This window comes from Tupaia chinensis, unplaced genomic scaffold (genome assembly GCF_000334495.1).
Source record: "Tupaia chinensis unplaced genomic scaffold, TupChi_1.0 Scaffold000037_18, whole genome shotgun sequence".
NCBI lineage: Eukaryota > Metazoa > Chordata > Mammalia > Scandentia > Tupaiidae > Tupaia > Tupaia belangeri.
This window is the reverse complement of record NW_006159476.1, coordinates 2,448,059-2,475,034: the sequence shown is the minus strand read 5'-3', so window position 1 is coordinate 2,475,034 and position 26,976 is coordinate 2,448,059. Positions and strand designations below refer to the sequence as shown.

The following is a 26,976-nucleotide window of genomic DNA, read 5'->3' as shown; positions in this document are numbered from 1 at the left end:
ATTAATTTGGGTAGAATTGCCATTTTGATTATGTTAATTCTTCCAATCCAGGAGCAAGGGATGTCCTTCCACTTTTTTATGTCACTTTCAATGTCTTTTTTAAGATTTTTGTAGTTTTCTTTATAAAGGTCTTTGACTTTCTTAGTTAGGTTAACCCTAGGTATCTTATACACCTTATGGTTATTGTGAAAGTGATTCCTTACTTCAGGTCTGCTTCATTCAACTTGTTGTTCATAAATAGAAATGCTATAGATTTTTGGATATTGATTTTGTACCCTGCCACCTTACTATATTCACTTATTACTTCAAGAAGTTTTTTCATGGATACATTTTGAGTCTTCTAAGTATACCATCATGTAAGGAGATATTCTTTCCAAAAAGCACTTGTAATGCCAACCAGTATTTGAGAGTGCATTTATACATTAATGCCAGATCTGATTTACTTGATTAATTTTGAATTTTGCCATTATGTAGATGTAACATGAGAGTGACCCATCCAGTTATGTTTCTAAGGAGCAGGGGTGTCAGAAATTATACTGATGTGGGCAAGTAGCTCTAAAGCCTTTCCAATTCCAAAGTCTGAGTCTTATTTTGGCTTAATAAGAAGACTGAAGGTGATAGAATATTCCTATTTTAATGTTTCCAATGAGATACTCAAATTTGAGAAACAATTGTCTACACATTAAGAAGGTGCCTGCAGGTGCTCTGCATAAACAATGGGAACTTCTAAGTACCATGCAAAGTCCTGAATAAGGACAGAGCTGTGTCTAGGCCAGTTTCTGAGTTACAGGAAGAAGAAAAGTGTCACTTGAGGATGATGCTTTGTGCAAAGGCAGAACATTAACATGGCCTGAAGGATGGGGAGAAAAGAAAGAGTAATCAGTCATAGTTCTGGATTGGGCAGGACACTGGAGGCAAAAATGGTGACTGATATAATGACTCCAGAGAATCTTTAACAAAGACGAGGGAATTGAGGCCTAATCATAGGAGCCATTTAGAAGGGCTCAATAATAGGATTTAGCTCTAAAGCTTTTTTCCAAGATACTATTGGCTGCCAAAAGTTCTCCCTGGGGCATTGATAAACAATACCCATTAGTGTGGGAGAGATTTTGACAACAAACATTTTGAATAATAAAAGCATTGCATCACCCTAAGATATTATACTAGAAGCAGGTACTGACCATAGTTTGTAATGTATTTCTGGAAATGCATGTTTTCCTTCTCTGCTTCATGAACCAGAGGCAAGGGCTGGAATTTCAAGAAATCTGTAAGTCAGGCTGATCTATAGAATATGTCATTGTTATCATCTCAGTGTAGCTCATGATCCCAACCCTAGAGAACCACTTGTCATAGCATGAATACTTCTATATATCATAATTAATCATATTGGATTTTAAAATTATGAGATAGGATAAATCAAAATCTCTTTGAGTAGACAGTATTTTTGAGCTCATTAAAAACTTTCTGCCAATAGAAAATCCCTGGTCTATTAAGATTTAAGGTTCTGAAAAGTTCATCTATTGAGTTATATTTTTAAAAAAATAGTGATAAGAGGGGCCAGCAGATAGGATGGGGGTTGAGTTGTTGAACTCCCACAGGGGTGACCATGGTTTGAGTTCAGACCTGATTGCTCATTTTCTCACTTTCTCTATCTCTTTTTCTCTCTCTGGTTAATTATCAATAATAATAATAAATAAATAATCTTCAAAAAATCTATGAGAGAAAAAACATGCTATATCTCATCAGCATTTTTAGAACTATAGATCTTATTATACTTGCTAGATTATTAAGCCCAGGCTATAATCTATTTAATAAAGACTTCTAAGATATCATACAATATTTTAGGATTTTTCATTATTATGTCTTTGCCAACTCTGCAAGTTTTTAATTGATTTAGGTATACAATGGTAGAGGTAAGCATTTTAATGAATCTTAATGATAAAGGCATAATTATTTACCCCAAATCTAATTTTCTAGATTACATATTTGGTAATATTTAATAAATAAGGGGAAGTCTTTTTTTGTTTGTTTTTTGAGAGTTTTTTTGCTATAGGGCGTGTGTGCTTTCCAGAAAGACAGAGAGAGACAGAGAGCCAGAAAGTGAAAAATCACCCCCCAGAGAGGATGGCCATGACACAGTCCCTTTTCCTGTATTCTCCTCTCGAGATCTTGGGCACACATGCACATGCGCCTGGCATGAGTTTAAGCCACCAGGTCAGGGACCCGAACCACAGTCGACTACTTGGGAGTCCAGCAACCATAGCCATTATACTGCCTGCTGGTCCCAAGGGGAAGTTTTTATACCTTAAAGAAACTCTATTTTTTTTTTAAACAGGACACAGTTTCTGTTAGTATTAAAAATGTTTTATTACAAATATGACAAAGATCAAGTGACAATATCTTTAAATAAACTTTAAAACTATAATCCCTGGTACATGGATTGCATGTTTATCCATGTATATAATTAAAACAATAGCAAAAAAAAAGTGAATGATGTTTTTTTAGTTCAACCCTTCGTTATAAATGTAGGTTATTAGGTCTGTTCACAAGTATTCCAATTATCTCCTCTTATGTCATATATCTTAGTTGTATTTTCTGGATCCCTTGAGGAAATGTGAGATCTTACTTTATAATGTTCAATGCTGGCATATCCTGCAACCTATAAATGGTATATTTAGGGACCACATTAAAATTTTTCATGTTTGACTATTTGTTGCAGTCAAATATTAATTGACAGGACAAAGGATAAAAACATTTTGAAATGATTTCACAATAGAATATGGTAGAGCAGTTAACACAGACCTACAATAACATACAGCAACTAATTTAAAAATTAGTAACTTAATGCTGAATGAAAAAAATAATTTTTTTTACAAATGCAAAAAGTATGATAATTTTTTTAATCTGTAAAATCAGGTAAAACTAACATGTACATATATATATTTATAAGAAATGTTAATAAATATTTTTTTAAATAAATATATTGGTTACCTTTAGGATGAGGCAGGATGGATAAAGGACTAAAAGATATATTTAATTAAATATTTTTCTTTATTCATTATACATACAGGTTTTCTCTTGCATGTGAGAGTGACAGAGATGAGCACTCTACACAGGTCTAGCCATGCCTCAGTCTTCTTCCCTAAATCCCCTAGCTCATCAAATCTTGGGCATTTGTATACCCACCTGCATATTTTGGGGCTGCCTAGGCCTGCGATTCAAACTGTAGCTGCCATGTGGGATCTGACTTCTCTAAAGCAGAGTATTACTGCTGCTCCTCTGAGTTGGCCCAGACTTAATAATTTTTTTATTAATTTAGTTGTTGGGAAGAGTGGTAAGTTTACAGAACTTATTTTACCATTTAAATAAAAGTCCCAAACAATAGTACAACGGAAATAAATAAGAAATAGCAAAATAGTTTGGAAGTGGATGAATTCCAAATTTGAAATATTATTATTGGAACTGGTTTCTTATGCTCATATGTTGTCTGTGCTTCCTCCAATTTTGATCAGGATCTTTCTGGTAAGATTATAAGCAGGAATCTAGTTTTATGCTTTCAGAAACTCTAGAAGTAAAAGAGAGTGACCTGTCTCAACATTCCAAACAAACATTTTAACAAAGATTGGATTGTATAATAGCAGGGAGGGCAACTACAGATACTAGAGATAAGTATAGTGTAAGAGTGGGTGGGTTATGGGGTAAGAGGGTGAGGACCATGAGAAGAAATAGCTGAAACAAAAATGAAGTTATCTGTTGATGTTTATGTAACACTGACTGAAAAACTAAATTTGATGATATGGTAATATCTATGATGACTAATAGGCACTGTATTTATGCTGGGAAATCCATTTTGTATGTTGTGAAAATGTACAGTGATTAAATATAAATAAAAATTAAAATTCTATTTAAAAGTTAAAAAAAATCTTTCATTATCATCACTTTCCAGTGCCCCCTGGTTTTTGATTTAAGGTAGCATAAGGGATATGTGTAGGAAGAGGAAAAAAATGCATTAAAATATTTTATTACTGAATTTACTAAATGTGCATCCTGGGAAAGCTCCATAACTTCTGTTAATTTCATTTGTTTTTATATAAAATGTTAATGCTAGTAGCTACCAATAGAATAGTTAGATAAGTTAAGAGATATAAAACATGTAAAATGTTATACATTGATCCTATTATATGAGTTGTACCAATAAATATTTGGAGAAGTAAAGTTATTCCCATAAAACGTATCCCTTAATACATGTATTTTTACTAATATGAGTTAGTGAAAAAATGGAAATGAATTTGAGAAAATGAAATTTATTGTTCAGTATGCAGGGTCTAAACAAAGTTCTCAGAAAATGCATTTTATGAAAAAACTAGGCATGAATTTCGAATTCTTTTTGAACCAAAATAAAATTTAATTCCATCTCCTCACAAACTTTAAAAAAGACCCTTTGTAAACATATGAGTTTGCAGGTTATAAACTTATAGTTCTTTGTTGAGAGCTGTCTTCTCACACAGAATAAAACTTCTGGTTTCAGCACACAACGCTTCCTTTCCTGGATCATACCTACAAATATATTACAAGATTTAGAAAAGTTTGTTTCCTACACGGAGAATAACAACTCAAGACACTGGGTAGACCAGATATTTTTCTTGCGGTCCACTTTCTTTTTCAGCAATGATACTATTTTTTTTCTTCCTGTTCTCTGACACCCTCTCCACCATCCAGTCCTAATTTTCTTTTCCCCGAGTACCCTTTATAGACCCAAGACACCTAACACCTCCACCATTGTTTGTACTGGTTGGTTACTGAACATAAGGAGGGATAACTTGCCATATTTTAGTCAATTTAATTCCTATAATAACAGTAAAACTTAAAAAAACTTGAGTTAATCACTTTATTCTTTGACCAAGAAGGTAAGAGCAATGTGGTTATCAGACAAATGGAAAAATAATCTTTCTGAAAGCATTCTTCTGTAAAAAAACTGGGGAAGAGAGCTTGTTTCTGCATCCCAGAGGAAATTTTTTTTTGAGAGTTTTTTTTTTTTTTTTTTTTTTTTTTCTTTTTTTTTTTTTTTTTTTTTTTGCTACAGGGTGCATGCACTCTATAGAAAGACAGAGACAGAAAGTGAGAAATTACCCCCCAGGAGAGATGGCCATGCTAGAATCCCTTCTCCTCCATTCCCCTCTCGGGCTCTTGGGCACAAACGCACATACTCCTGGCATGAGTTTAAGTCACCAGGTCCAGGACTCAAACCACAGTTGGCTACATGGGACTCCAGCTACATAGCCATTACGCTAACTGTTGTTCCCCCAAAGGAGATAGTTTAACACTGATGATATCACCATACAAAATAATATTATTTTCTACATTTTCCCTTCATTTGCTAACTAGAAACATCTCAGAATTTTAAATAAATTTAACACTTGGTTTGTCTACTGAGCCTGTGAGAATAGTAGGTTAACGCTCCTCATATTTACTTAGAGGAGGTTTCTGGACAGTTGAGTCTTGAAGTTGTGAAATTCCAGGAAGAAAGATGGAGAGAAATTCCAGGAAGAAAAAGATGACTATTGACTATTGATTAAATTATTGATTAAATATTTGATAACAACCTAAATTATTATTTTTAATTAAGAAATGTATTTCCAATTTCATATTTATGTTTAAAATAACAGTACAAATGTATAAATTAAATAAGTTTGTTTTAGAAATGGAGCACTGGGATTGTGAATATACAGACCAAAAACTATACAATCAAAGTAATATCAAAATTCTAACTAACAAAGGTGAAAAGACTCACATTATCATGCCTCCGGAGTATACTACATTGTTTTCTTCTTTCTTTCTTTTTTATTATTTTTTTTTTGGAGAGTTTTTTGCTATAGGGCGCGTGAGCTCACCAGACAGACAGAGACTTAGAAACAGAAAATGAGAAATCACCCCCTGGGGGGATGGTCACGCCACAATCCCTTCTCCTCCATTCTCCTCTCTGGATCTTGGGCGCACACACACCCGGCGTGAGTTTTAAACCACCGGGTCCGGGATACGAACCGCGGTTGACTACGTGGGAGTCCAACAACATAGCCATTACACTAACAGCTGGTTCCCACTTCTTTTTTCTTTATTACTACGATTATATTACATTTAATCACATATATCTTTACACTGTATCAAATTTCTTTTTCTAGTACTATTACCACAGATATCAGTCAAGAAAAAGACATTACAATCATCATCTTCCTCTCTTTCTTTCTTTCTTTCTTTCTTTCTTTCTTTCTTTCTTTCTTTCTTTCTTTCTTTCTTTCTTTCTTTCTTTTTCTGCCTCTTTTTTCCTCTTTCTTTCTCTATTTCTTCTGCTTTCTTTCTCTTTCTCTGTCTCTCTTTCTTTCTTTTTTTCTTTCTTTCCTTTTCAGTCTTCCACCTTTCCTTTTTTTAACTTTTTCTTTGTTTCTTCCTTTTTTTTTGTTTTTCTTAGGGTGCTTGCAGTTGGCAAAGAGAGAGAGTGAGAGAACCCCCAGGGGCGATGACAATGCTGCATCCCCTTCTCTCCCATTTTTTTCTGAGATTTGGGGTATGCACATGCATGCTCCAGCATGTATTACAAGCCACAAGGATATGGGACTTGAACCCTGTAGTTGAATATGTGGGATGCAGTCATCTTAACCACACCACCTGGCTGGCCCAACTGCCACATTTCCCACATCTATTATTTTTTGACGAGTCACAGTTTCTTTTTAAAATTTTTTATTAAATAATTAATTATTTTTACTACAAAATATCTTCAACAGATAATACCACACCTCTTTGTGCCATTAATGCTTTGTCTCCCTGTTCCTCCCCCAAATGTCCTGCCTCAAACCCTACTCTTTCACACACACTGTATCTGATACTTACATCTATATATTGTGTTTCTATATCCTTTAGTCAATTAGTTTCAGTCATAGAGTATGTACACTCGGTATATATTAAGTGGGAACATACAATGCCTCTCTTTCATTGCCTGGCTTGCTTCACTCAGCAGTAAGTCTTCCATTTTCACCCACTTCCTGTCAAAAGCCAGAATATTTTTTATGGCTGAATAGTATTCCATTGAGTATATGTGTCACAGTTTTTCTATCCAGTCATCCGTTCATGGGCATTTGGGTTGTTTCCATGACTTAACAATTCTGAATAGCATCACAATAAACATCAATGTGCAAGTACTTTTCCGACGAAGTATTCTTCTGTCCTTTGGGTAGATACCAAGGAGTAGGATTGCTCAATCATATGGTAGTTCTATTTGTAGATATTTGAGGAATCTCCAAATTGTTCTCCATGGTGGTTGGATCAATTTACATTCCCACCAGCAGCCTTTCACAGCATCCCCACCAGCACTTACCGTTTCTTTGTTTGTTTGTTTGTTTTTGTTTTTGTTTTAATCTTAGACATTCTGACTGGTGTTAGGTGGTATCTCATTGTTGTTTTGATCTGCATTTCTCTTACAATGAGGGATGTTGAACATATTTTTATATGCTTTTTAGCTATTCATATGTCATCTTTAGAGAGTGGTTTTTTCAACTCATTCACCCATCTTTTAATAGGATCAATTCTATCTTTTCAGAACAGCTGCTTGAGTTCCTTGTGAATTCTGGTTATCAGTCCCTTATCTGACGCATAGTTTATAAAAATATTTTCCCATTCTGAGGGTTTTCTACTCACACTAATTACTGTGTCTTTTGCCATGCAGAAATTTCTTAGTGTGATGCAATCCCACTTGTATTTTATGGATTATTAACTGTGCATTGGGAGTCTTATTTAAGAAGTCTTTCCCAACCCCAGTGTCTCCCAGAGTTTTTCCGGTGTTTTCCAGGAGCAGTTTTATAGTTTGGGGTCTTAGATTTAGATCTTTGACCCACCTTGAGTTGATTTTTGTCAGAAGTGAGAGGTAGGGGTTCAGATTCATCTTTCTACAAGTGGAAATCCAGTTTTTCCAGCACCATTTGCTGAAGAGGTTTTCCTTTTACCACTGGATTGACTGGTACCCCTTGTCAAAAATCACTTGACTCACTTTTAAATGTACAGAGGAAGGAATGAGAATATCATGATTAAGATACCAGCACAGTACCCTTATGTCTTTGTGGCTATATTTTAATAAATTAGATTTCATGTTATGTCTTTACATGCATATATATCCTTTTCAATGTCATCTTTGCAAAAGCTGAGCTAGGAAAAACCTTTTTTTTTTTTTTAAATAAAATCCTGTGATAATACTTTTTCTTTCTTAAAATTTTTTTTTTATTGAAAAAGGTGACATTTCCAAGTTTCATAATTGTTGACTTTTCCAAGACAGAAAACATATTGGAAAAAAAAATCAGTTACTGGCTACTGCCCTTTTTCTCTAAAAGTTTCTATCTCCCCGTTAAGAATCTCTGTGATTTTCCAAGAATGTGAGGTTTTCAGATACTGGACTACAAAAAGTGTACAGGAATTTGACGGGGCCATGCAGGCAACACAAGCTGGTAAGGATGCTGCCTCCCATTCTAAGGCAAGGCCTGGACTGGGAAGAAACTGAGGCAAGGCCCGGTTTATGAGCCCTCCCTTGTGTCCTTGAACTGGCCGGTATTCAATTTCTCTGCCGTGAGTTTTACTGTTATTACAGTACCCTGTAAGGGTAAAACATCACCCCCAACCATTGCAATAAAGCCAATTAGTGATCTTGTAGGAATGTGGTTCCCTAAGACTGACAGGAGGATCAGAAAGTTTAAGACTCCCCCACCTGTCTGTTTTTAAGTCAAAATTAACATATAGATTAAGTTAGTATGAACCAAATTAGCATTAGAAGCATATGTAGACTAAGTTAGTTTAAGGTTAGTTTTACTTACATACCCCTTGTTAAAGCTAAGGCCAAAGTTAACTCACACTAGCAAAGTCAGCACATTCACCACATAACAGAGACTCAGAGATAAAACAAAAGAACTCACTAATTGACAAGACTCAACAAACAAAATGCAGGAACCCACAGATTTATTAGAGGAAAGAGCCTGGATGGGACAACAGAATAAACAAAGCTGAGGGCTCCACAGAAAGATTAACCATTTTAGCTGGGAGCTCTTATCTAAAGCAACAGGTAGCTTTCAACTACAAAGAGTTTCTCATCTATGTGCTGTTGACTATGAAAAACTGCTAATAAAACATCCTGTGTTGTCTCCGGGGGGGGTGATTTCTCACTTTCTGTCTCTATGTCTCTCTCTCTCTGTCTGGCGAGCGCACGTGCCCTACAGTGAAAATCTCTCAAAAAAAAAAAAAAGTCATCTATGCAAAAAATGAGCTAGAAAAAAAGGTTTTTGTTTTTTAAAAAGAAATCCTGTGATAATATTTTTTTCTTTCTTAAATTTTTTTTATTGAAAAAGGTGACATTTCCAAGTTTTAGAATTGCTGACTTTTCCAAGACAGAAAACATATTGGAAAAAAAGTCAGTTACTGACTACTGCCATTTTTCTCTAAAAATTTCCATGTCCCCATTAAGATTCGCTGTGATTTTCCAAGAATGTGAGGTTTTCAGATACTTGACTACAAAAAGTGCACAGGAATTATGTTATGCTGTGCTCTTAGGACAACTACCTGGCAATATGCTTCCAAACTACCCAGTTACAAGATACATAAGCTAAAATCTTGAGTCATAAAAACATGAATGTTTGGGAGCAGCAGTTAGCATAATGACTATGTTGTTGAACTCCCATGTAGTCAACCATGGTTTGAGTCTCGGACCTGTTGGCTTAAACTCACGCTGGGCTAGTGTGCGTGCATTCCCAAGATCCTGAGAAGAGAATGGAGGAGAAGGAATTTCTTGCTTTCTGTTTCTCTCTGTCTTTCTGGCGAGTGCATGTGGCCTGTAACAAAAAAAACTCTAAAAACAAAAATGAACGTTTGAATAATAATATATAACATCCCCAGACTCTAAATTCTCTATGGAATACCATTAATAAATTATCAGAAAAAAAACAGAAATGGAGATATTTAATTTATTACTAGTTATCAATGAACATTAATTTCTGTTCATCCGAAAATGTTAAGTATTAAATATTGTAAGTGTACTTCTGTGAAGTAGTAGATTACTTATAGTATATAAATGTTTCCTTTTCCTCTTTAAAGCTGGAAAATTTGGGAGAAATTGTGTACAGAACTGAAACAAATTATGTATAAACAGTATATTTGTATAGTTATGTATAAAAGATACATAGAATATGGATAAATAGGACATTTTCTATGGGGTGGCAATATGTGTGACTTTATATTTATATTACAAAACAACAAGGGCAGTCAAATATATCCTGAATGTTGAGTAATGCAATATGCAAAACATGGACATTGAGATTTACTAAATATAAAAAAAGAATATAATATTAAAAATATCTATGCCTCTTGACTTTTTATTAATTGAATTGACAAAGTTAATCAGAAACATGCTAAAGGTAACAAGGTCTTGCATTTAAAGAAAGTCATAGTAGAGTATAATATTCATAAGCATGCTGAGACACCTAATCCTACTAAGTGTTCATTATAATTGAACACAAAAGTCGAAATGACTTATTTAGAAACCCTATTCAGAATGTTCCTGATGAGGAATATTTAATTATGTTTAAGATATTCCACAGCATCTCATAGCACATCATAAATTAATTCCTTTATCTTTTGCAAATAAACCATTTCACACTCACCCAGTTTCCTCATTCATGAAACCATGTACCTGAATAATATTGTGACTGAGTTCATTCTGCTTGGGTTGACACAGGATCCTGTTAGGAAGAAAATTGTACTTGTCATATTTTTGCTTTTTTTATTTGGGGACATTGGTGGGTAACTTACCTATTCTCACCACCATCCATACCAGCCATGCACTTGGGAGTCCCATGTACTTCTTCTTTTTCTACTTATCCTTCTCTGATACCTGCTTTTCTAATTCCATAGCCCCTAGAATGGTTGTAGATTCCCTTTTGAAGAAGGAAACTATTTCTTTCATTGAGTGGATAATTCAGGTATTTACATCTCATGTTTTTGGCTGCCTGGAGAACTTCATTCTTATCCTCATGGCTATTGACCCCTATGTGGCCATCTGTAAGCCACTGCACTACACGACCATCATGAATTGCCAGGTCTGCAATGGATTGGTGGCCATGGCCTGAGTGGGGTCCTGTGTGCAATCTTTAACTCAGATTTTCCTTGCCTTGAATTTGCCATTTTGTGGTCCCAACATAATAGATCACTATTTCTGTGACTTGCAGCCCTTGTTGAAACTTGCCTGTGCAGACACTTATGTAATAAATCTACTCTTGGTTTCTAATAGTGGGACCATTTGTACAGTGAGTTTTGTCATACTGATGTTCTCTATGTTATCATCTTACATTCTCTGAGAAACCACAGTGCCGAAGGGAGTAGAAAAGCCCTCTCCACCTGCATCTCCCACATCATTGTGGTCATTTTGTTTTTTTGGGCCTTGAATATTTATATACACACATCCTGTAACCACTTTCCCTTGGACAAGATGATAGCTGTGTTTTATACAATTGGAACACCTTTGCTTAACCCACTGATTTATACTTTGATAAATGCAGAAGTAAAAAATGCCATGAGGAAGTTATGGAGCAAGAAACTGATTTCAGATAATTAAAGATGAATCAAGGTTTCAAATACTTTTTCATAGTTTGTATTTAGATAAAAGAAGTCAATAGAGAATATATTTTACTATTTATTTAATATAGCTGTGGGTTAGTTTCTTCAGGAAGAGGAACATTGTAACTACCTACCCTGGTTAATGCTGAATCTATTTTTTCTAGTTCCTTGAGTTATATGCTAAAATCATACCACATATTTACCCACATCTTTCTAAAACAGTAATAGAACACATAAAAAGAAATTTCACCTTTGAAAGATGCCTCTGTTTTAGGAAGGTTCTCACTTTTAGATTTGTGGTCATAAAATTATCCTTTTTATAAAATCTACCTTTTGTTCCTAATTTGATTTCTTCTACTTTTTTTGGGGGGGGAGTATTAATGTTTCTCTTGAATTACAGCAGTTTGTTTCAATATGGGGCTATTATGATTATAGGTTAGATAACTTCAATTAATGTAGAGATATTTGTGTGAGCTAGAAGTAAGTAGGGCAATTAGTCAAAGATGCATACCTATAAATAGTAACAGATTACACAAAAGATATGTGATAACCCAGAGGGACATTTTTAGGGTTTGATATAGAAATAGTTACATCACAGATATGAAATATTTTACTGACTTTTCAATACAATCCAGAAGAGAGAAACTTAAGCAGAAAAGACAGAGATGTTAGATAAAAAGTGTGTTTTTGCAGTAAAGATGACTATTACCTTTATCACCATCTGCCAACAGCATAGTCTCTAATCTTATCAACTGAGAATTTGCTTGATTTCATTTTTTATTTTTATTTTTCACACGTTGAAAGTTAATCATGATTATTTTGTTTGAAACTTTCATTTCTATTTATAAGTTACAACGTTATATTCTTATTAATATTTGTACCAATTTTGTTACACAAGAAATTTTAGAATTTCATTAGCTTGAAAATAAGATCATCTATTACTTTGTATGTGAATAGAAAGCTGTACATTCTATACTGAAAAATATTGACATACATATATCACTTTTTTGGATTTTGTTAATTTTAAGACAAAATTGACCTCAAGCAGTTTATCATTGCATAGTAGCTATTATTTGGTTCTGCTGTGGAAAGGTTGGCACAGTAGGACTCTCCAGTTGGCAGAGTTTATAACTAGTGGATTCTTTTATCTCTAGATAAAGAAAATATCAAAAGGAATGTGCACATGGGTCAGCCTTATAACCTAGTGATTGAGGGAGTTAGATAGCACATGACCAGCTAAGTTCTAGGCCTGGACTGGCAGCTTGAAAAAGCCTGATGAAAGGTATTAAAGAGAAAAATAGAGATGCAAGACATTTATGGGACACAGAAATGGGTTATTATCTGTTGATGAGAACGTGTATAGTACTTCCAGCTGGACTGGTGAGAAATATATTCATGCTGGAAAATTCCCTTTACCAGTTAAGTTATGTATGTGATTGAGTGTATAAAAGAACTTAAAATAAAACAAAATATTTAAAAAATTATACAACACACTGTGCAGATCAGTGTATGTCCTGAATTCTGATGGAAGGAAGAAATGGAGGAGAAGGAATTGCAATATGATCACACTCCAATGGGGGTGTTTTCTTTGTCTCCCTCTTTTTCTCTTTTTGTGCATCTCTCGTGAATTTATGTTGCCTCTGGCAATAAAAAGGAAAAAAATGAAAAGAAATATGTACAGAATTTAGATGCCTCCCTCAATACATTGTGTATTATGTACCTGGACATACACTCAGTATGAAGTTACTATCACTGTATTGCCTCCAGAAAAAATCGTGCTCTAATCCGGTCCAGAATTTTATTATAATGATTAAAAAAAGATGGAATTTATCCTTCACCAGGTTTTTTGGTTGAAGTCAATGCTTTTATATGGAAAGAATGTGACTATAACTGCTAAAATAGGGACATCTATATGGGAAAATGTGACCTCATACATTATCTCACATCACCTGGGTTGTCACAAATAACATTTTATCTCTTAGAAGAGAAGAGTGCTCTTTCTTTGCATAAACATCATTCCATTGCCTCATTGGAGGAACTTGTCATGCAATGATATTTGTTCTCTTCATGAATTTACTCCTCTAGCCTTAGTGCTCCCCAACAGTTAACCAGAGGAAAGGCCCAATGAAAGTCCACAGAGGAGAAAGTAGTTTTGCTCTAGGAGAAAATGACACAAATGAGGAGGTTACAGAACTTGGCTAACTCAAGCAGGTGTGAATCACGAGAGCACCTGACTGTGAAAGTAGATCTTGAAGATATTAATGAGGGATGGCAAGAATAGAAGTCTAGAAACTGCAGATATTTTTGCCATGAGATTCTCATTGATTTTGTGAGATTTATTGCTTTTCTGTGTTGAATGGTGTTACCCAAGAAAATCCTATCTTCTGGGGGCTGGCAGACGACGTATTGGTTAAGGGAGCTGGACTCACACATTGCCAACCACAGTTGGATTTCCAGACCTGGTGCTTTACTATCTCACTTTCTCTCTCTCTCTCTCTCTCTCTCTCTCTCTGATCCTCTCTGGTCAAATTAAAATAATAAATAAAAACTTGGGACCAGAAGTTGGCATACTGTCTAAGTCGCTGGACTCCCATGTAGTTGACTATGGTTTGAATCCAAGACCCGTGGCTTAAACTCACACTGGGCATGTGTGCATGCATGCCCAAGATCCCAAGAGGAGAATGGAGGAGAAGGGATTGTGGCATGGCCATCCCCCCAGGGGATGATGTCTCTGTTTTGTCTCTCTGTCTCTGTCTGTCTTTCTGGCGAGTGCCTTAGAGCAAAAACATTTTAAAAAAGATAAATAAATTAAGGTAAATATAATAATTCTTTAAAAAAAAGAAAATGCTTTTTTGGAATCCTGATCCAAGTACCTCTAAATACACTTCATTTAGAGATAGGGTCTTTACAAAAGAGCTAAGTTCTTTCAAATAAACTCACTGGGAGAAGCCCTAATCTGGTATGAGTGGTGTCCTTTAAAAGAGAAAACTGGAAATAGAGGCAGACACTCACATGAAGATAATGACATAAGAAGATGAAGATAAACCAAAGAATGCCAAAAATTGCCAGTAACCTACCAGAAGCCAGGATAGAGGCATGGCAAGATGTGCCTAAAAGTCCTCATTAGGAACCCACCCTGCTGATGCCTTGATCTGAAACCTTTAGCCTCTGGAACTGTGAGACAATACACTTCTGTTGTTGAAGCCACCCAGTTTATATTTATGTTTATATAGTAGTCCTAGAAAATGTAACAAATATTCCGTTAAGATGATTTACACATGGTTCTTTAAAGCTTATACAAGATAGTATTTGTAGGTTTTTTAATTGTTATAGCAACAAATGAACACCAACTTTGTGATTTAAAACAACACAGATTGATTATCTTATAGTTTTATACAATTCTTACACAGATCTCACTGGGCTTAACTGAAGATGTTAGCAGCGCTGTGTTCCTTTAGGAAATATTAGAAAATAGTTCATTTCCTTGGATTTTCTAATGTCTAGAGACTTTCCACATTTCTGCACTTGTGGCTTCTTAATTCAGTCTGTAAACTAAGTAAGTTATATCCATTGATTATTTTCCCCTTGTGTCCTTTTTTGACTTCTTTTCTGATTCCCGCTTCTACTTTTTAAAACTCTTGTGATTACATTTGGGTTTACCTGAATGATCCAGGGTAATCTCCTTGTATTAAGGTCAGCTTAATTAGAAACCTTAATTCTATTTATAACCTTAATTCTCCTTTGCCATATAAGCTAATTTATTGACAGCTTTCAGTTATTAGATCACAGACATCTTTGCAACCATTAATTTGCTTACCACAGTAGCTCTTAGTAAATAAAATGAAGATGCTGGGATCCCTTGGCAAAATATTGACTCAAAGCTGTAAAAATATCAGTATCTAAGAACAGAAACTCGTTAGTCAGCTGTGCTTCTTAGAAGGTCCAGAAGACACTCCCTTCACTAATAGAGTAAAAATATACTGGTAAGAGGAGCACATACATTTTTGAGGATCTTAGTAAGAGAAATAATTATGATGTGTCCCTATAAATTTCTTTCCTTGGAATCAATGGGAATACTGAGATTCTAGGATAGTTGATGGAAGAAGTTAATAACTATTAGAGACAAGATGGATATAATTATTGTAGTAATATTGTAGTAATCAGATCCTTTTTCTGTAGATCTCCATAGTGACAAATACTTGTGATAAGTGTTTTAATTTATTGCTATTCTTCTTGTCATTATAAAACATAAAGTATTGGGTGAGCCACAATAGCACGGTGGTAAAGCAATACTCTGTGATGCTGCAGTCATATGGAAAGTCCTGTGTTCGTGTCCTGAGGTCTCTCTGTGGATACTAGAGGTGTGCATATGCACATGTGTAACTCTCTAACTGAGGCTAGAGGGGAATGGTGGAGTGAAAATGCTTTTGGGGAAGAATCTTTCTCTCTTATCTCTGTCTTCCTGTGTCATGGAAAAAGTAAACAAATAGGTTACACATATTTCAAAATTATTCGATACAAGGTGAGAAAGAGTAGACTTTGAGTTCACTTAGTTAATACTTTATTGAGAAGGTAAGAAAAACATTGATATTAAAACCAAGGCAAAAACAAACAGAAAACACATGATTGTCTGATTATCTGTAAGAGGAGAATAAAATTATCTGGAGAAATTAAGTACTAGAATGCAGTTGTAGGAAATATAAGGAAAATAAGTCTTACAAAAATGGCGATATTTATGCTTGACCTTAATTATTTTAAGAAAAAGCCAAATACCTTAGTATTATTAAATTATCAGCCTTGACAATGATGTGCTGGGATATGACAGAAGGTTAAATTGATGAGAGTGAACTGTAAAGTGAAGTGGGAAGGTAAATTCTAGGAAACCACATTGTATTGGAAACCTGTGAAATGGAACGACCCTTTTGTTCAAAGACTTGTTCGTTTCTCTTTTTCTCACTCCTATTTTATTTATTTATTTTATTTTTGAGAGGCTACATGTGCTTACCAGAGAGAGAAGGAGAGTGAGAAAGCAATCCCCCCAATCGGGTATGGTCATGCTTAATCCATTCTCCTTTTCTATATCCTGTTGGGATTCAGGGTATCCATGCATGTCCACCCAGTGTGTTTTTCATGCTTCAGGGTTGGGATTTGGACCACATGAAAGACTGTGTGGGATTTGGTTCCCTTAACCACTAGACCTCAGGATCACCTCCACTTTTTTAAAATTTACAAAATTGTTCTAAAGGTACTTTCTGAGATTGTTACCCAGGGATCTATTAAATAAAATACTGAGTTCATGGAAGTTAAAGGACATACTGAATTTGGGGGTTTTAGAACAGTTTTAATCACTAGGAAGTGCTGAGAATTATGATGCCCACCCCCTGTTCTTAGGTTGTTTCACACATAGTGGACATTAATAAAAGCCCCTCTTATGTTGTAATACCGAAATTGCTTCTAAACATTGAACTGAAAACAAGGGTTTAATTTTGGGGGCTTTTGCCCTGTTCATGGTAAATGTAAGACTTCAGAATTTATTACAATTACTGATCATTTGTGCTGTCATGACTGTGCATCTGCTCTAGTGAAGTGCACTCTGTTTATGAGCACAGGTTACATGTTTTGTATTCATTCTTGAACAGTAAGCACTGATCATACTGATTGAATTATCTAATCAATATGCATTAATTGGATAAATAAATGACTTTGAAAAGAAATCAATAATTTCAAAAGAAGACTAGTTCTGGTATATGTATTAATGTCTCGATCTTTAAATTATCTCACCTACAGAAGCAATGAAACATGAAAGTATCACAGAATTTATTCTCCTGGGACATTTTAGTGATGAGGATGCAAAGGCTGCCTACTTTGTGTTGTTCTCACTTTGCTACCTTGCTATTCTCTCAGGAAACCTGCTAATTCTGCTTACAATCAGGGGTAGCTGCCTCAGTGAACAGCCCATATACTTCTTCCTCAGCTACCTCTCCTTCATGATGCCTACTTAATTTCCATGGTGGCCCCAAACTGATCACGGACTTGATGTTTCAGTGGAACACCATCTCCTACAATGGCTGCATAGCCCAGATGCTTAATGCTCACTTCCTTTGTGCCACTGAGATCTTCATATTTCTAAGGAGATTTTCCTTTTCCCAATGGAATGACTGATACCCTTTGTTAAAAACCAGTTGGCTGTATGTTTAGGAATTTATTTCTGGGGACTCTATTCTGTTCCATTGGTCCATATGTCTGTTTCTGTGCCAATACCATGCTGTTTTGATTACCACGGCTTTGTAGTATATTTTGGGTTAGGGAGTGAGATGTCACCCACTCGACTCCTCTCATGCAGAATTGCTTTGGCAATATGAAGTCTCTTATGATTCTAGACAAGTTGTATGATTGTTCTTTCTAGATCTGTGAAGAGTGTCTCTGTTACTTTGATTTGGATTGCATTAAATATGTAAATTATTTTGGGTAGGATTGCCAATTTTATTATATTAATTATTGCAATCCAGGAACATGGGATGTCTTTCTACTTTTTTGTCATTCTCAATTTCTTTTAGCTTCTTGTAGTTTTCCCCCTGGAGGTCTTTTGCTTCTTGGTTTAGATTTATTCCTAGGTATCTTATACTTTTTGTGGCTATGGAAAATGGAACTACATTTTTTATATATATTTTGTTTATTTATTTATTTATTATTATTTTTGGAGAGGTTTTTGTTATAGGATGCATGCACTCACCAGACAGAGAGAGACAAAGAGACAGAAAGTGAGAAATCACCTCCCGGGGGGATGGCCATGCCGCAATCCCTTCTCCTCCATTCTCCTCTTGGGATCTTGGGCACACACGCACATGCGCCTGGCGTGAGTTTTAAGCCACCAGGTCTGGGACTTGAACCGCGGTCAACTATATGGGAGTCCAGCAACATAGCCATTACGCTAACTTCTGGTCCCCAATGGAATTACATTTTTCAGTTCTAACTTAGTCTGCCTGCTGTTTGTATATACAAATGCTATAGATTTCTGTATGTAGATTTTTATTTATGTATTTCTTTGTTTTGGAGAGGTTTTCTTTTTTCTTTTTTTGGAGAGATTTTTGCTATAGGGCACATGTGCTCGCCAGACAGACAGAGGGAGACAGAGAGATAGAAAGTGAGAAATCACCCGCCAAGGGGGATGGCCACGCCATAATTCCTTCTCCTCCATTCTCCTCTTGGGATCTTGGGCACGCATGCACACGGACCCGGCGTGAGTTTAAGCCACCAGGTCTGAAACTCGAACCGCGGTTGACTACATGGGAGTCCAGTGACATAGCCATTACACTAACTGCTGGTCCCTGTATGTAGATTTTGTATCCTGCAACTTTACTGTATTCATGTATTACTTCTAGGAATTTTTTTTATGGATACCATTGGGTCTTCTATGTATGCAATCATGTCATCTGAAAATAGAGAGAATTTCATCTCTTCTTTTCCTATGTGAATGCCTTTTATTTTATTCTCTTTCCTGATTGCATTGTTGAGGACTTCCAGTAGTATATTGAAAAGAAAAAGAGAAAGTGGGCATCCTAGCCTTGTACCAGTTTTTAGTGAGAAAGCTTTCAGTTTTTCTCCATTTAGGATGATGTTCACTATGGGTTTTTCATATATAGCTTTTATTGTCTTGAGAAATGACCCTTCTATGCCAATTTTGCTTAGAGTCTTGATCATGAAGGAATGTTGTATCTTATCAAATGCTTTTTCTTCATCAATTGATATGATCATATGTTTTTTCTCTTTCTTTCTGTTAATATGGTGTATTATATTTATGGTTTTGCCTATGTTGAACCAACCTTGCCTCCTTAGAATAAAATCTACCTGGTCGTGATGTATAATCTGTTTTATAAGTTGTAGGATATGATTTGCTAGTATCTTGTTGAGAATCTTTGCATTTATTTTCATCAGAGGTATTGGCCTGTAGTTTTACTTCCTTGTCCTGTCCTTATCTGTTTTAAGGACAAGAGTGATGGAGGCTTCATAGAATGAATTAGGGGGAGATTCACCCTTTGGATCTTTAGAAATAACTTTACCAGAATGAGGGTTAACTCTTCCTTAAAAGTTTTGTTAAATTGAGAGGTGAAGCCATCAGGACCAGTACTTTTCTTTGTTGGGAGTTTATTTATTACTGATTCAATCTCCTGACTTGTTATGGGCCTATTCAGACTTTCTATATCCTCCTGACTCAATCTTTGTAGATTGTATGTGTCCAGAAATTTGCTCATCTCTTCCAGATTATCTTCATTGGCATATACTTGCTCATAGTATCCTCTAATGATATTTTGTATTTCTGTCAAATTTGTCATTATATTGCCAGCTGAATTGCAAATTTGATTTACCTGGTTCCTTTCTTTTTTTCTTCTTCATAATTCTCACTAGAGGTGTATTAATTTTGTTTATATTTTCAAAGAACCAGCTTTTACTTTCATTTATTTTTTGTATAGTTCATTTATTTTCTATTTCAGTTATTTCTGCTTGGATCTTTATTATTTCCTTTCTCCTAGAGTTTTTTGAATTTTTTATTGTTGTTATTGCTTTTCCAATTTTCTGAGGCATGATGTTAGGTGATTCACTTGCTTTCTTTCCATCTTCTTCATATGTGCAATAATTGCTATCGACTTTCATCTTATGACTTCTTTTGCAGTGTCCCAAAGATTATGGAGACTCATGTCCTCATTGTTATTGGTTTCAGTGAATCTTTTGATTTCAGTCTTTATTTCTTCAGGAGTTGTGAAGTCATTCAGGAGCACACTATCTAGTTTCCATGTATCTGTGTGTTTTGGAGGATTTCTCTTGAAATTAAAATGAAGTTTAATTCCTTCATGGTCAGAGAAAATGCTAGGTATAGTTTCTATGTCCTTGAATCTGTAGAGTCTTGCCTTATGCCCTATCATGTAATCAGTCTTTGAAAAGGTTCCATGTGTATGTGAGAAACATGTGTATCTTGTGTTTTTTTCAGTGGAAAGTTCTATAGATGTCTGTTATGTCCATTTGTTCTATGGTTTCATTTAGATCCTTTATCTCTTTACTTAGTTTCTGTCAGATTATCTGTTCACAGGAGATAGTGGGGTGTTGAGGTCTCCAACAATTAGCGTGTTGCAGCCTATCTCTCCTTTTATATCTAACAGTCTTTCCTTCACAAATTTGGGTACTCCTGGGTTAAGTGCATAGATATTTATAATTATCATATCATCTTGATTGATTGACCCTTTTACTATAATATAGTGCCCTTCTTTGTCTCTTCAAACAGTTTTTGTTTTAAAACCTATTTTATCAAACATTTTTATCATGACTCCAGATCTTTTTTGGTTCCCATTTGCATGGAATACCTTTTCCCAGCACTTTACTTTTAGTCTATGTGTGTCTTTATCCGTGAGATGTATTTCTTGTAGGCAACAAATAGAGGGTTTCTGTTTTGATTTTTGTTTTTTATTCATTCAGCCAGTCTGTCTCTGTGGCGGGCACTGCATACGGAAGCCATCTTGAGCTATCCACCATCTTGGAAACCATTAGGCTTCACTTCCTCACTGGGCAAATCATTTCTCAGAAATCATGTGACCAACCGTTCTCCCCGGAAGTGGTTGGGTTTCTAGGCAACGGGAGAGATCCACCCACATCAATGATTGGTTCTATGCTGTTCTATCTCATTTGCATTTCGGGCAGCCAATTGGTGCCCACCAGCTGTATATAACTCGCCATTTCTCCTCAACAGACGGAAGTAGACAGAAGAAGATGACTTGATCAGCACCTGGTATTGTGTGTGTGCGTGTTTGTCCCATCTCTCACTCCCTCCCCCAGGGTACCTGTTCAACTGTCCCGTGGGTTGGGGCATGTCTCTCTTGATTTGATCATTTCTGGACTTGACCCTACCTTTAAGATGGTTATTATCTGGATTATCTTTTATTTCCTTATCCCTGGCTGTTAATTCTTTAATGTTCTTGGAACAGCACTCTCTTCAGAGTTTCTTGAAGAGCTGGTCTGGTGTTGGCAAATTCTTTCAGGTTTTGTTTGAGAAGATTTTAAATTTCTTTTCCCATATGAAGGATAATCTTGCTGGATATAATAATGTTGGTTGAAGTTATTTCTCTCTTAACACTCTCAATTTTTCTGTCTATTCTTTCCTCGTTTGTATTGTTTCCATTGAAAGTTCTGGTATTAGCCTGATGGGATGAACTTTGTAGGTCTATTGCCAATTTTACCATCATGTCTTTATCTGTGATCTTAGCCAGCCTGGCTAAGATGTTTCACAGGGAAGATCTTGGGTTGATTCTATTTTGGGTCCTTTACATTTCTTGGGTGTGAATGTGTGCTTCTCTAGACTTGGGAAGTTTTCTCCCAGGATTTCATTAAATAGATTTTCCATGATCCTATCAGTTATTCACCTTCAGGGATACCAATTATTTAGTTGTTTAGACGTTTAATGTTATCTAGTATTTCATGTACATAATACTCATTTTTTTGTTATTTTCCCTATCTTAGTGGTGATTTTTTTCTATGTCAGAATTTTTATCTTCTACGTCAGAGACTCAATCTTCAGCATGGTCTAGTCAACTTTTAATACTGTCTGGAGAGTTTTTGATTTCCTGTATTACAGACTTCATCTCTAATAGTTTAGTGCCTGTTTCTTCTTTCATTTAGTGGAAGGACTTTCTAATCTTTTGCAGTTCAATTTTTTTTTTTTCTGTTCCAGCTCATAGAGATTTGTCACCATGAATGTTCTAAATTCTTTTTCTAACATTTTGGTAATTTTCTCCTTTTTCTTTTTTAAAGAGATGGAAGGTAGTTATTGTGTTCTTCTGATAGAGATATATTTCCTGGTTTATTCAGACCTGAGGGTATCTTCTACTTCTAGTCATTGGGAGATGTATTCACTTCTGGATACCTTTTTGGAGAATGTTTCTTTAACTTGGAACAAGTGTGCTTCTCTTTTGTTGCGGTCAGTTGTGTACTGAAGTCTCCCTTCTGCTGTGTTTGTCAATGTGCTCTCCACATGAAGAATCTTCGATTCAGGAGTCTTATAGATAGGGGTGCTCTGAGGTTTGGGGAACTGGGCTGTGACCAGTGATTAGCCCTGCCTCAGAGTCCTTAGTTTCACCAGGGGATTGGAGATGGAACTGGATTCTGTTGGAGAAGTAGAAACTGCCTGTGGGCTAAGGAGGAGTAGGAGATTTGGTATCCTATTGGTTGTGCTTTCCAGTGATTAGAAGTTTCAATTTGGACCACTGACATCAAGATGATGGAATAAGACTCTTTAGTGATTGTCCCTTTAGCCTTCATAAGGGTTAAAGAAATCAGGGAAGTGATCACTCCATCTGGGAATAGCACAGAAATAGAAACAGATACATTGAACTGTCAGGAAGGACAGTTTTACTTTACCAAAAGAATATAGAGAGAACTGCCCTCCCACTGGAATATGGAGAGGTAAGTGAGCACTGGACTCTGCTTTGGATCTCAACACTGGGCCTGCCCCAGTAAAACACAGTGCCAGGCAGGTCCCCAGGGAGGGGGGTCAGACAGCTTGTATGCCCTTCACAGAGTCTGACTGGACTTACAGGCTGGGAATAGGTTTTGGGGTTGTCTCACTGCCAGGCCAACCTCAGTGTCTCTAGGTTCTGGAACATATCCAACTCTGGGCCAGCCACACAGGCTCCAGGCTCTAAACTGGTTCAAGTAGCCCTGGTCTTGAACCATGGTACAAATGGACAGTGACTCCAGGTCAGGCTACAGGTTGGTACCCATGAACTGAAATTCCAAACCTAACATGATGCAAGGAGGGGTCTTGTAACCTCAGGCTCCAGGTCTGCCCAGTAACCCCAGGCTTCAGACCCTCCACAGTACTAGGTCAGCCCCTGTAGTATTAGTTATCAGTACAGCACTCTCACACTCAGCCTCCAGGTTGATCTCTGTGGCACAAAGCCCCATACTTGTTATAGGTTTCAGACCAGTTCAGAGAAAGGATGGTCCACATAGCCCCAGGCTTTCAGCCAATTTCTGTGCTATGATAGAACCAGACTTACACTCATGGGCATAAGGTACAGGTCTGCCAAGTGCAAATCCAGTTCCTGAAACTTCACCTTCTGGACTAGCTCCTGTGGACCTATAATCTGGTAGATCCGGGGTCCATATTAGGCCTTGTAAACTACAGTGCTGGATGGGCCACCATGGACTCCAAAGTACCCTTGTAGACCAAGGTTTCAGGTCAACCTCCATGGACTGCATTTTCATGTCAGCACCCAGTCCAGAACTGTGACTAATGGGCTCATTTCCTTACTATTAATTCTAAGCTCCTCAAATTGAGGTCTCTTTACTTAGCCATCAGAAATGTTTTTCATCATCATTGCTTTCTGGTACCCCTGGTTTTCCCCTTAAGTTATGAAAGGAGAATGTGTGAAAGTAGAAAAACCATGCAGTAACATAAACTTTAGTATAGAGTTCAGTACTGAATTTACTAAATGTGAAACCAGGATAAACTCCTTAACTTCTGAGAAATCTATATTTTTCTTATACAAATATGTTAGTAATAGAATTTGTCTACTAAAATAGTTATATAAATTTAAAAATCTGTATATAAAATGATATGCATTAATCATATCATATAAAGTGTATTTACTAAGTATTTGTTGATTTATAATTATTTCAATAAATGTATTCCTTTAATATTTTTTTTTACTAACATGAGTTAGTAAAACAAGGAGAAATGAATTTGAAAACATATGAAATTCAGTGTTCAATGTTTTTTGAAAGTTCATGAAAAATCCACAATTGGAAAAATTTAGGCATGCATTATAAATTTTCTGCACCAAAATAAACTTGTACTTTAATTCTACTTTGCCACTAACTTTTTAAAGTGCCCTTATATATTGATTTATGTATTATATACAGATATAGATACAGATAGAGTATAGATATATATTATCTGATATATGCTTTTTCCTCTTTTCACCACATGTTCCTTTCACTAGCTTAACTTGAAAACCAAGATGTACTGGGAAGTGATGATGATGCAAACATTTGTAATGGCTCAGTAATGGAGAAATATAGATACATAGATATAGACTTGGGCCACTTGCTATAAATCTGTGGTTCTTTGTTGGGGACTATCTGGAGCCCAAAGAATAGAACCACCAGTTTCAACACACCATACTGCCTTCCCTGGATCATAGTTGCAGATATACTTTGAATGTATTACAGGAGCTTGAAAAGTTTATTTCCTAACATAGGTAATAGCAACTTAGATCATAGGTGAAGTAGAAGTATTTCTCTGTCATCTAGTTGTTTCTCTTTTACAAATGATACTACTTTTTATGCTTGTTCTATACCATCCTCTCCACTGTCCATTATGATTTCTCCTCTCCATCCCTATCCCTACCTCCGTATCCTTGGTGGTTCTGAGCACCTAACACATGCACTCTTGTATGTACTGTTAACAGAACATGAGAAGGGTTAACTTGCTATTCTCACAGTCTCAGTAGACAAACCAAAGATTAAATTTATTGAAACATCTAAAATGTTTCTCATAAGCATAAGAAGGAAAAGTTCAGAGAATAATTTCTAGAAGTCAGTATCTTACATCATTTGTATTAAAATATTCCCTCTGGAAAGCAGGAATATATATTTTCCCCAGATGTCTATGGGAGGGCTGCTTCCAAAAAGGGATGGACAAATTTGACTCTAACCTAGAGAGTCTTCTAGTAGGTAAGTGATGGATTACTTCCACCTTTTAAGCTCAAAGAACATAATTATCTCTTGACCAAATAACAGGAATGATCACATACAGTTACATAGAGTGAAAAGATGAAAGGGTGTGGATTACATCACTGTTTAAATAGGACTTTTGAGAGGGATAAAGCAACTTGGGAAAAACTGTTTTTCTATTCACAGATAATGAAAACAATATGCAAAGAAATAAATGAGAATGAGGATTTTCATACACATAAAAGTCTAGTGTTTCTAAAGACTTAGAAAGTGTTGGATAGTTTAAGAGAGTCCTTGAGTAAAGAAATGTTTTCACTGCAGACTCTGCAATACAATTTGAAAGGATAGGAGGAGCCAACTAACACTGCATTCCACTTTCATCTATTCTTTATCTTTTGTTCATCGTTTCTCTTTCAGCAATTCTCCATTATCACTGACACCAATTTATTGTCTGCCTACTAGTGTTTTGGTGAGCATAGCCATTCTAAAACTGGCTAACCTTATTTAAAGAGTTGAGGTAAGTACTGTAGTTACTGGAAGACATGCTAGATTACTGATGCTGTTGTGTTTCCAGACTACTATAATCCATTTTTCTGTCCAATTCTTTTAAGAACCTAATAAAGGATATTAACTGTTCAAAAGAATGGGACCAGCAGTTAGTGTAATGGCTATGTCACTGGACTCCCACGTAGTCGACTGTGGTTCAAGTCCCGGACCTGGTGGCTTAAACTCACGCTGGGCGCGTGTGCGTGCATGCCCAAGATCCCGAGAGGAGAATGGAGGAGAAGGGATTGTGGTGTGGCCATCCCCCCTGGGGGGGTGATTTCTTGCTTTATATCTCTCTGTCTCTCTCTGTCTGTCTGGCAAGCACAGGCACTCTATAGCAAAAACCTCTTCAAAAAAAGAAAAAAAGAAAGAAAGAAAGAAAAATATAGTAACATGATCATCCACATAGGCACGCACAAAGCCATGTATCTGTTCAGGAGGCTAAGAAAAACGTTGAAGCTCTCTTTGTATCCCTTAAAGGCCAAGGATTAAAGTTAGAATCAATAGCAGCAACAATGAATTCTTGAGACAGTTATTTTGAGGGTGTCAGAGTCACAATATCTTTGATACCAGGGTGGTGGTGTGTACGGTACAATGCTCTCTATTTTACTATGTGGGGTCAACTCAATAATTTTTTAAATGCCTCTCAGTATTTTTATTTTGCTTTTTAGATTTTACATTTTTAAATTGACATACAGTAATTATACATATTGTCGAGTACGATGTGATTTTTTAGTACAATCTTACATGTGTACTTATTAAATCAGGATAATTAACTTATTCATCATTTCATCAGTTTTTGGCTTTTAAATGAGGATATTTTTCAGTCTACCATACACAATAGGTATATAGCCTCAGTAAATTAATGAATGATATGAATATGGTTTTTCAACCAGAATAGTACTAAAATAATAAGCTAAATATTATTACATATTAAGAGGTATGAGAGAATTTTCACTTTATAAACACTGAGTGATTATATCATACAAGATACTGAGACAGTCTATATTTACTTTACAAGTATATGTCCAAATGTGTAAAGTAAATAAGGTTGTTTTAGAAATGAAT

The 26,976-nt window shown here is 35.8% G+C and overlaps 1 pseudogene; it reads left to right on the top strand.

Annotated features, from left to right (window-relative positions):
* Window positions 1-10,711: 10,711 nt before the first annotated feature.
* Window positions 10,712-11,638, top strand: LOC106734916 (olfactory receptor 4C16-like; annotated as a pseudogene).
* The last annotated feature ends 15,338 nt before the right edge of the window (window positions 11,639-26,976 follow it).